The following is a 12,458-nucleotide window of genomic DNA, read 5'->3' as shown; positions in this document are numbered from 1 at the left end:
AAACCTTTCCTAACGACTTGCAAACTTCTATTTATTTGGTCACAAACTGGCTTTCTGCGTATTATTTTATCGATAGGTGGCAACTGAATGTCGTAAACACAGATGAAATGATGAGCTACACAGTTATTCTGTATACAAAATATACAAAAATTTTGGCATGTAGAGTGTTTACATTGGAGAGTGTTACTTCTCTATGTCACGCAGACAGTTACAGTATCTAGAACGGGAACTAAATTTTTTGTATGGAGATGCGTTTGACAACAGAGCAAAATAAAGTTTTATTTACAATTTTAATATAGTATTTGCAGCTTAAACTTAATTTAAGAGATGGGGGAAATAGGATTTGACCATTTAATACTATGCTTGTATTCAGTGACATGTGTTTGTTGATTTCCGGTATTTCCAATGGAGTCATATTTCCTGCTTTCATAACATAATCTGAAACTTCGCATTCTGCGTCGTACGAGTGGTTGTGTGTTAAACGATGGTCGCCAAAGTTTGAATCTTTCTTAATGTCTAGCTTCTCTCATGTTCTGATAACCTGCCACAGCTCTGCCTGACTGAGCAATATATTCTTTCCCAAAGTGCTTGCATGTGATTTCAAACACATCATTCTGTGCCAAAGATTGCAGTTTGTCTCGCAACTGTACACCTGAATTTTACGGTTCCAGCAGCATATTAAAATTTTTGTTCAATAGTAAAGACAAACTGCAACTCTTTCATCGCTGATAACACGCTAGACTCACCTCACAAGATAGATTTGGAGAACCCTTTTGACGGTGCTGACTGGAACACAATCTGAATGGTATTCTAAAGGTAGCAAAGACAAAATTTCGGCAGCGGAAGTTTACCTAGAATCTGTACAGAAGCCAGACTGCAGCTGTAAAAGTCAAGGTATAAGAAAGGTAGGGGGTGGTGAGAAGACACGGTTGTAGCCTCTCCCCGATGTTATTCGATTTGCGCACTGAGCAAGCAGTAAATGTAGCCAAGAGGAATTTTGGAAATAGAATTAAATTTCAGGCAAAAAAATTTTATGTATGCGCACGACGTTGTAATGCTTTCCGATACGGTAGAGGACCTAGAACGGGAGGGGTTGGAGTTGATTTTGGGGAAGAGACCAAACAGCGAAGTCACCGCTCTCATCGGATTAGGGAAGGATGGGGAAGGAAGTCGGCCGTGCCCTGTCAAAAGAACAATCCCTGCATTTGCCTGAAGCTATTTATGAAAATCACGGAAAACCTAAATCAGGATGGCTGGATGCGGGATTGAACCGTTGTTCTCCCGAATGTGAGTCCAGTGTACAAATCACAGCGCCATCTCGCTCGGTATAGAACGGGAGATGAATGGAATGGTCGGTGTCCAGAAAAGGACTTATAAGGTAAACATCAACAAAACTAAAACAAGGATAATGGAACGCAGTCGAATTTCACTAGACGATGCTGAGGGGATTAGATTACTGAAGAAGACACTGAAAGTAGTAGATGACTTTTCCTATTTGGGCAGCAAAACAAGTGGCGCTGGCAGAAATGGAGAGGATATAAAATGCAGACTGACAGTAGCAAGAAAAGCATTTCAGAAAAAGAGAAATTCATTAATGTCGAAAACAAATTTATAGGTGATAGGAATTGTTTTCCGAATGTATTTTTGCTTATTGTAGCCTTCTGCGGACTAGAAAAGTGGGCAATAAACAGTTCAGACGAGAAGAGAATAGAAGCTTTCGAAATGTAGTGCTGCAGAAAAATGACTACTGAGGAGATGCTGAGTCGAACTGCGCAGAAATGAAATTTAGGGCACAGCTTGACTAACAGACGGGATCGATTAAGAGACGACATGACATGCATCTAGAAACAGTCAGTTTGATAATGAAGGGAAGTGTCCTGGATGAAAACTGTAGAGGGATAGCTAGAGATGAATACATTAAACAAATGCAAATGGATGCTGATTGTAGTAATTACGAAGAGATGAAAGAGCTTGCACAGGATAGACGCGTGGAGAGCTGCATCAAACCAGTCTTCGGACTGAAGACCACAATATATATATATATATATATATATATATATATAATCTCTTGCGGTAGCGTTCTCGCTTCCCGCGCACGGGGTCCCGGGTTCGATTCCCGGCGGGGTCAGGGATTTTTCCTGCCTCGTGATGACTGGGTGTTGTTGTGTCGTCTTCATCATTGTCATTATTCATCCCCATTACGGTCGGAGGAAGGCAATGGCAAACCACCTCCACTAGGACCTTGCCTAGTACAGCGGTGCGGGTCTCCCGCATCGTCCCCTACGCTCCGCGGAGTATGGGACCTCATCCTCATCCTCCTCTATATATATATATATATATATATATATTTCCCTTTCCCCCTCAAACCCTTCCCCCACCCCCAAACGCACACGCACACGCACACGCACACACACACACACACACACACACACACACACACACACACACACACACACACACACACACACACAATCTCGGCTTATTCCCGACATTAATACCGGACTATTCTGCTGCTTACAGTACGCTGCGTCAGTCACATAGCCTGCAACACACAAGGGACACACGGCATGTGGTCAGAGGAACTTTCATATGGTCAGATGAAATTTTATTCGTCAGTGCCATCTAACGTGGCAACGCTACACTTACCGACCCATGTTCATAGGACCTTTTTTCCTCCTTCTGCAGGCAGGAATACGAGCCTGCAGTTTTTCGCTTGTATTAACGTTCACGCTGTATAACTACAGTCTATCCCCTTCCCTTTCTTAATTCTCTAACTTAACCATACGATTAAGGGATCTAACACACCTCACTCAAACCAGTAGAATTCATGTTTTATTTGTCCTTGTCGCAGTTTTCTTCTGAGAAGTGCCCGCTTTGAAGATGCGAGAGTGAGCCTATTTTACCTCAAGAATATTTTAGCCAAGATGATATCATTACTAAGCCCTACAGAAGAACTGAACGTAATCGAGAAAAATAACCATTACAATTTCTCACTGCCTCAGCTGTTCGCAGTACCCAAAGTAGCAAGGCCAGGTTGGTTAATTTTACAAAGAAAGATCAGTCAGTCATCCATACTCTTGATCGTGTCCCTGATCTGCCCCACTTGAGGAACCACAGGTTTGTGTGACCTCCACAGATAACCCCTCGGTACGACTATCCGTATCTTAGAGGCACACAAGCAACCCTGTCTCGGGAAGATTCACCGTCCGTCTTCCAGACGTAGGGAAACATAAAAATTAGTCATATTGTGGACAGAAACCATGTTGACAGAAACAATTTATAATCTGCGCTTACTGAGTTCAACACAAGATTTTTCACAGAAATAACCGGTTTCTACCAATATCAACCATCTTCAGATGATGATGAGAAGCAGCGGTGTATTTCAGTGTTGGATGAAAGTAAGAGCTGACAGCTTGATTGCTTACATGTAACACGGCAGTATGCAGCTGCTTTTCATCATGGTCGGAAGATGGACTATGTCAGCTGAAATTGGCTATTTTTCCCAGTGTTTTACAACTGTGCTAGTGAATAAAAAATTTAAAAGAATTCTAGGACTAGGCTGATCATCGTTTCTCTCTGTCACTTAAGTCTTCATTTTGATTCATTCTCTGCGAACCACTGTGAGAGCGTCCGCCCCTGGTAGCTGAGTGGTCAGCGCGACGGTATGTCATGCCTAACGGCCCGGGTTCGATTCCCGGCTGGGTCGGGGATTTCCTCCTCTCGGAGACTGGGTGTTGTGTTGTCCTTATCGTCTCGTTTCATCCCCATCGACACACAAGTCGCCGCAGTGGCGTCAACTCGAGGCTTACACCAGGCGAACGATCTACCCGACGGGAGGCCCTAGCCACACGGCATTTCCATTTACTGTGAGAGAGTAAATAACATCGAAACAAAATATTAAGGATTCTTCCTGTTCCAACCGCGTACAGAATTCTGGAAGAAAGACTGCTGAACTTCCTTCGTACATGCTGTCATTCGCGTAATCTTGTCTTGGCGGTCTCTATGCGAGGGATCTGAAATACATTTCTAGGTTCTTCAACTAGCACTAAGTCTTGAAACATTATAAGTAGGCTTTCGTAGGATTCTCGAAGTCTATCTTCAACCGTCTTCCAATTCCGATTTTTTCATGTCTCTGTGAAACTCTTCTTGAGTCAAATTAACTTGTGGCTTTTTTAGATGAGGCTCTTCATAATAGCATTCCGATGAAGACAGTGTCTTAAGTATTCTTTACCTTTGATACTGTGTGATGATGTGAGAATAGTTGTAACAGATTTTTGTTTTTTCTCCGAGTGTGTGATTCTTTTCCCATGGTTAACACTATGACTATAACGGATCGTGGTGAAACGGTTGAGAGCCGACCTGTGGCCGAGCGGTTCTAGGCGCTTCAGTCTGGAACCCCGCGACCGCTACGGTCCCAGGTTCGAATCCTGCCTCGGGCATGGATGTGTGTGATGTCATTAGGTTAGTTAGGTTTAAGTAGTTCTAAGTTCTAGGGGACTCTGATGACCCCAGATGTTAAGTCCCATAGTGCTCAGAGCCATTTGAACCATTTTTGAAGCGGTTGAGAGGGAGACGCGTCTTGGCGCTTACCGGTCCCTGGGGGACGCCTGACTACGCCCATTCATCTACCAACCTATTTCTCATACCTTCTTTTACTATTAACGATTCTACTGATGTTCATCACGATTTTAGCCTTGCCACATTTACTACTAACGAACTTAGCAATGCTTCGCACTTGCTAAGTCTGTATGGGAATTGCATATACGTCCTCTTCAGAGGTGTCCCTGGGAATTGTGCCCCAAATTCGTCTCCTCGTTGCAACTTCGTCAACTTTGAAGGTATGGAACTGGAAATTATAATAAATCATACGGAAGAAACAATTTGTCTAATTGTTTAAATGACCTATTACCACACACACACACACACACACACACACACACACACACACACACACACACACACACACACGTGTTTCTACTACCGCTCGAAACGTGTCTGCAGAAGGATTTCTCCCTTCTCGTTCCTGATACGTTTCAGCATACCATCGAGCTGCCTCACTGGCAACCTCATTACACGTGCAGTCTCATTCATTAAATATGCCTAAGCAAATGAAAGTCGTAGTACGGAACTTTGTCAGAGATCCATCACAGTTAACAAGATGACGTGTGTGTGTGTGTGTGTGTGTGTGTGTGTGTGTGTGTGTTGTAAGTAGGCTGTTTAGGTTTTTTATATTGGTAACGCCACGTAGCGCTCTGTATGAAAATTACTGACTGTGCTGTGTGCAGTCTGTGGCTGGTTTGCATTGTTGGAATATTTGCTATTGTAGTGTTGGGCAGTTGGATGGGAACAGCGCGTAGCGTTGCGCACTTGGAGGTGAGCCGCCAGCAGTGGTGGATGTGGGAAGAGAGATGGCAGAGTTTTGAGAACGGCCGATCTGGACGTATGTCCGTCAGAAAAAGGAAATTTGTCATGAGCTGATATACAGGGTGTTACAAAAAGGTGCGGCCAAACTTTCAGGAAACATTCCTCACACACAAATAAAGAAAAGATGTTATGTGGACGTGTGTCCGGAAACGCTTAGTTTCCATGTTAGAGCTCATTTTAGTTTCGTCAGTATGTGATCAAATTGTAAATTTTCACAATCAACATGTGTGGGCTGACGAGAATCCGCACGCAATTGTGCAATCACGTCATCAACACAGATTTTCTGTGAACGTTTGGGCAGGCATTGTTGGTGATGTCTTGATTGGACCCCATGTTCTTCCACCTATGCTCAATGGAGCACGTTATGATGATTTCATATGGGATACTCTATCTGTGCTGCTAGAACATGTGCCTTTACAAGTACGACACAACATGTGGTTCATGACGGTGGAGCTCCTACACATTTCAGTCGGAGTGTTCGTACGCTTGTCAACAACAGATTCGGTGACCGATGGATTGGTAGAAGCGGACCAATTCCATGGCCTCCACACTCTCCTGACCTCAACCCTCTTGACTTTCATTTATGGGGACATTTGAAAGCTCTTGTCTACGCAACTCCGGTACCAAATGTAGAGACTCTTCGTGCTCGTATTGTGGACGGCTGTGATACAATACGCCATTCTCCAGCGCTGCATCAGCTCATCAGGGATTCCATGCGACGGAGGGTGGATGCATGTATCCTCGCTAACGGAGGACATTTTGAACATTTCCTGTAACAAAGTGTTTGAAGTGACGCTGGTACGTTCTGTTGCTGTGTGTTTCAATTCCATGATTAATGTGATTTGAAGAGAAGTAATAAAATGAGCTCTAACATGGAAAGTAAGCGTTTCCGGACACATGTACACGTGACATACTTTCTTTCTTTGTGTGTGAGGAATGTTTCCTGAAAGTTTGGCCGTACCTTTTTGTAACACCCTATATACATGATGACTTTTGAATATTATTAAGGTAAATACATTGTTTGTTCTCTATCAAAATCTTTCATTTGCTAACTATGCCTATCAGTAGTTAGTGCCTTCAGTAGTTATAATCTTTTATTTAGCTGGCAGTATTGGTATTGGCGCTCGCTGAATTGCAGTAGTTTGAGTCACGAAGATTTTTGTGAAGTAAGTGATTCATGAAAGGTATAGGTTATTGTTAGTCAGGGCCATTCTTTTGTAGGGATTGTGAAAGTCAGATTGCGCTGCGAAAAAAAAAAAAAACAAAAAAAACACACAACTAAGGGGATGTTTCTGTGTGTGTGTGTGTGTGTGTGTGTGTGTGTGTACACTTGGCTGGTATTTTCTCTGTTGTTTCGGCAAATATTTGCAGTGTGTGTGTGTGTGTGTGTGTGTGTGTGTACTTGGCTGGTATTTTCTCTGTTGTTTCGGCAAATATTTGCAACTTCGTTTTCTCGCAATGTGTAGCTGGAATCATGGAACCAGTACATACAAATGCTTCACATCACCACTTTCCTGCGATGCCAGTGTAAACGGAAGACGTCAGTTGTTTCTTGTTACATACAAAACTATTTCAGAAGTTGGAGTTAATGACGCTATTAGGTACCAAACAGGCCAGTATGGTATTCCGTTTATGGATATGTATTGACAAGGACAGCAAAACACGGAGAATAACCAGTACTACAGCAGCGCCTGAGTAGCGCTGCCACATGACGGTGCCAGTCAACACGCTGAGCGACGGTACACAAGACGGGCATAGAAAGACGTGGCGAAAAAATGTTTACCGACATAAGTGCTATAAGACATTGGAGCTGACAGTGTACGCATCTCTGTCTTTTTCTTGCCACGCCGTGCGGCGGAACACAACTTGTGCACGCCTTCAGAAGTAACAGACATGATGTTGATAATGTGCTCCGAAGCTTTTCTTGTGCAGTCATCCTGTTAACTGAAGTGGATCTGTCTGACAAAGTTCCGTACTACAACTTTCATTTGCTTAGGCATATGTAATGAGACCGCTCGTGTAATGAGGTTGCCAGTGAGGCAGCTCGATGGTATGCTGAAACGTATCCGGAACGAGAACGTAGGAATCCTTCTGCAGACACGTTTCGGGCTGTAGTAGAAACACCAGCGAAGTAGGCCTGTGCGAAATCTAATCAGTGCCTTTGCGTTGGATACAGTACACAGAAATTCACACACCAGTACAAGGACGCCCGCTAGGAAGGTACAAATCTCACGCTGCGCTCTGTTTGGCATTCTGAAACATTCAAACATAAACCCATACCACCAGCACGTACACCAAAGGTTTTCAGTGGATGAAAAGGCCAAGTGGCTAAACTTTGTCAACGTTTTGTGGCACATCTATTCCGAACTGTATTGTATTGTATGGTAATTGGGGCGTAGAAACGACAGAGGCCCCGTCCCCGTCGCAGCCGCAGTGGTCCGAAAACCCACGATGACTATCGCAGTCCACTTCACCCCTCCGCCGCCCCACACCGAACCCAGGGTTATTGTGCAGTTCGGCCCCCAGTGGACAACCCCCCCCCCCCCCCTCCCAGGGAACATCTCACACCAGACGAGTCCCCTATCTTTGCGTGGTAGAGTAATGGTGGTGTACGTGGAGAACTTGTTTGCGCAGCAATCGCCGACATAATGTAGCTGACGCGGAATAAGGGGAACCAGCCCGCATTCGCCGAGGCAGGTGGAAAACCACCTAAAAACTGTCCAGAGACTGGCCGGCTCACCGGACCTCTACAAAAGTCCGCTGGGCGGATTCGTGTTGGGGACCAGCCTCTCCTTCCCGCCCTGAAAGCCGTGTGTTAGACCGCACGGCCAACCGTGCGGGCATGCTGAACTGTACTGCCAAACACTGTTCGTCAGCCTCGCACTGGTTGTGTGTGTCAGATTTTCAACATCTATGGACCGTCAGTTGCTGGGGTAGTATTATAGGTAAGCGTGTCGTTAGTTCCCATTTTTTTTTAAGCATAATAAACGAGAGAACGCACACCAGTTTCCTTCCGAATGAACTGGCTTTTCTGCTCGACGATATTTATTTAAGAACGCGACAAGTGATGTGGATACAAGAGGATGGTGGACCCAGAGGCCCCACTGCACTGCATCTGTTCGCCAAGCAGCACGTGATCAACAGGAAGACATAAGGATGTTGAATGGCCAGTTAGGTCGCACTATCTGTCTGTCCTCGACTCCTATTTCTGTGTTACCGTAAAGGAAATGGTGTACCCAGAACAATTTCAAAACCGTGACGAGACGAAAACTCGCATCAAGCAGACTTTCTCCGGACTTTTTGGGTAATACGATGTACTGCTTGCTACAGCTAGCATCAGTTCTAGATTGGAACGATGCAGAGACAGAAAAAACGGCGGTTTGTTTGAACAACCACAGTAAGCGACTGAACCAATGAAACAGTGATTAAGTTTGGTTTCCTCTTTTCCTGTTTCCCTTTTTTACTGTGTTTTACTGGCTAGCTTACTTTAAGAAGACTTCAGGATTTTTTGTTGTATTATTTGAACTGTAATAGATCAAGTGTCCATAACGAAGATACATTAATAAAGTAGTAAAATAAGCTTATTGTTGATTATGCAATGCAAATCAGAACGCGGTATTATATTATCCTGTATTGAGGAAATGGTAGATGACGATCAATTTGGTTTTAGGAAAGGTAAATGCACCAGAGACGCAGATCTGACGTTACGGTTAATAATGGAAGCAAGACTAAAGAAAACTCAAGATACGCTCATAGGATCTGTCGACCTGGAAAAAGCGTTCGACAATGTAAAATGGTGAGAGATATTTGAAATTCTGAGGAAAATAGTGTAGGCTATAGGGAGAGACGGGTAATATACAACATCTGCAAGAGCCAAGATGGAATAATAGGAGTATAAGACCAAGAACGAAGTGTTCGGACTAAAAAGGATGTAAGACAGGGATATAGTTTTTCGCCCTTACTGTTCAATCTGTACATCGAAGAAGCAATTATGGAAATAAAAGAAACGTTCAAGAGTGGAGTTAAAATTCAAGGTGAAAGGATATTAGTGATAAGATTCGCTGATGATGTTGCTATTCTCATTGAAAGCGAAGAAAAACCACAGGATTTGCTGAATGGAATAGACAGTCGAGTGATTACAGAATATGCATTGGGAATAAACCGAAGAAAACGAAAGTAATGAGAAGTGGCAGAAATACATCAGGATTGGGGATCACGCAGTAGATGAAGTTAAGGAATTCTGCTACCTAGGCAGCAAAATAAAGCGTGACGGACGGAGCGAGGAGGATATAAAAAAACAGGCTAGCGCTGGCAAAAAAGGGTATTCCTGGCCCGAGGGAAGTCTACTAGTATCAGACATAGGCCTTAATTTGAGGTAGAAATTTCTGAGAATGTACGCTTGGAACACAGAATTGTGTGGTAGTGAAACATGGACTGTGGGAAAACCAGAACAGAAGAAAGAAAAAGAAATGACCGCGTGGTATTGTTGGCCGCGAGGCCCCCCGGCCGGGGAAGTTCGGCCGCCGGGTGCAAGTTACCTCAGATGACGCCAAACTGGGCGACTTGCACGTCGATGACGATGAGGTGATGATGATGATAACACAACACCATACCACGGGCGGAGAAAATCTCCAACCCGGTCGGGAATCGTTACCACTCAGCTGAGCAGGCGGACAGATTATGGATAACGGCATCATCTGCGTAAGTATAAGGTTACTATTAATACACATTTTCGTGGAGCACGCCTTCTCCTTCTGTTGATAATTACCTATCCAACATAACATCCTGTGTCCTCCCTTGCAAGAAATCCTCAGTCCAGTCACATATATTGTTTAATACCACATATAACTGTAAATTCATTAATAAACTTTGATATTGTGGTACAAAGCCAATTGCTTTTAGGTAGTCAGGAAATACTGAATCCAATTGACTGTCTTGTTCCATGGTTTTCAGGACGTGAGAAAAGTGCGAGTTAGGGTCCGTATTCTAACAACCCTACCGCAACAAAGGTCAAAAATTAATTATGATTGTAGTGCTGCTCACGCTGCTAAATATTGCATTTTCGGGCAACAGCAATGTTATATTATGTGGCAGGTGTCATTAGAGCATAGTTAATAAAGTCATTTCTTGAAATAATTTATATACTAGGCACTCATCTTTTCGTGTTTCCCACGCTGGTCTCGTTGTGAACTCATGGCTCAATGTCGAAAATCTAGGTAGTGATGATTCCAAGCTCGGATGCAAAGAGGCCTAGGTGTTATTCTGTGATATTCAAAAGTTTTATAGACGTGTTTCATAAACCATTCTTGAAGATTAAACTTTTGCAAGTTAGGACAATGGTGATGTAAGAAAGTAATCAGCACTCCGAATTTAAGTTACGCTTCTTTTTTATTACTTTTGTTGCAATATCTCGTAACTCGTTCCAAAACATCACTTCACAATATAAAACATACTTGAAAATATCTTCCTCACTGTTAAAGTTCACATTTCATAAACTGACTAAAATTTGCGTCATTTTAACACGACGACGAAAGCTTGACTCTCTAATAATCGCTTACGCGCTCAAAAATCAGAGTTACAAGTACGTCAAAGATCATAGTGACAAAAGAAAGAATACACATAAGAATAATATCATTGCAATATATACATATCGATTTATCGAAGTACCTCTACATTAATGAAATCAAATCTGAATGTTGTCACAGAAATATGTTAACTATTTTACTGAAACACAGTAGAATATTGCTGGTATCGAGAGGTTGAGGTGAGGTGCCGTAATGGTTACGTAATTCAAGTACCATTACAGTATGACCGATGTTTTCGGAACTCGTGCTGGTTGGCACGGAGGAGAAAAAAATGGCTCTGAGCACTATGGGACTTAACATCTGTGTGCATCAGTCCCCTAGAACTTAGAACTACTTAAACATAACTAACCTAAGGACATCACACACATCCATGAGACTCTGCTCCAATAAACTAGACGTAGACGTATGTGGTTTTTTGATTTGTAATTTCACTTCGCATCGTCAAAACCTTCAACGCGATCTACAGAGACTAAGAACGTTTACTGAAGTTTCTGACTCGTAGTTACGAAGACTAAAACTATGAGCATCATGTTAAGTTTTGTTGCATTGACTCTCTTTTGAACTTAATTTTCTCGCAAAGTTGTCACAGCTGGTTATTCTTTATGATAAACGTATGAAAAATTCACCTCTGCTAAATATTAAAAAATATTTGTGCCTTGTTACAGACGCTGTACTTCAAAACTTCGCTTTCCTAGCTGGTCCTTTGTAAGTACAGATCCTGTTTTTCTTTCTTTCTTTTTTATTCCTGCGCGCCGCGTTGCTTTTACAGCTTCATCCCGTTCAGGCCCGCTCCTCGCCCGCCAGAGCTGTTGCCCCTGCGAGAAGGCCACCGCTTTATATATTGATTCCGGGCGCGCGGCCCCGATATGTGAGGTCCCTCTGCCGCTATGCTGCCATCTCCGCCCAGAGATTCGATCTTGGAAACAGCCAGAGTCCGCCCATTTCCGTTCCGTAATTGCATCACATCTACGAGTCTGGACGTGTGCCAACCGAAGCTAATGTCACTCTGTTAAATTACGCCGCAGAACTGATTTCATCGTCATGGCTTACACTCAATTGTGCGACGTTACCGCTCGAGAGAGAGAGAGAGAGAGAGAGAGAGAGAGAGAGAGAGAACTGGTGAAAAATACTAGTCTCCTAGCTGACATGAATGTGGTTCCAATTATCATCCCTTCACGTTGGTTTCAATGTAATTCTACTCGTATAATACGAGACGAATATCGGTGTAATATTATTTTCATTGTCTTCTGTTTCTGTTGTGTGATATCCTGACAACAGAAACGTCGATTGTGATGTCGCAGCTTTCAACCTTCTTTACTGGTACACGTGTATCGCACAAGACACTATATGGAAATGTTCAAATGTATGTGAAATCTTATGGGACTTAACTGCTAAGGTCATCAATCCTTAAGCTTACACAGTACTTAACCTAAATTATCCTAAGGACAA

General features: G+C 43.2%; 1 protein-coding gene across 2 annotated transcripts in view; it reads left to right on the top strand.

Moving 5' to 3' along the window:
- Positions 1–12,458, top strand: part of LOC124796389 (protein GDAP2 homolog) — a 969,166-nt gene that overhangs the window by 485,729 nt on the left and 470,979 nt on the right. Inside the window, exon 6 of one of the 2 annotated variants that reach the window (XM_047260558.1) lies at positions 11,675–11,714. The exons of the other annotated variant lie outside the window; for it this stretch is intronic. The gene's annotated coding sequence lies outside the window, so the exon portion shown is untranslated. The remainder of the gene's footprint in view (positions 1–11,674; positions 11,715–12,458) is intronic. 2 annotated transcript variants of the gene reach the window in all.

This window comes from Schistocerca piceifrons, chromosome 4, assembly GCF_021461385.2.
Source record: "Schistocerca piceifrons isolate TAMUIC-IGC-003096 chromosome 4, iqSchPice1.1, whole genome shotgun sequence".
Classification (NCBI taxonomy): Eukaryota; Metazoa; Arthropoda; class Insecta; order Orthoptera; family Acrididae; genus Schistocerca; species Schistocerca piceifrons.
The sequence above is the reverse complement of the archived record's forward strand: the minus strand, read 5'-3'. Positions and strand labels throughout refer to the sequence as shown.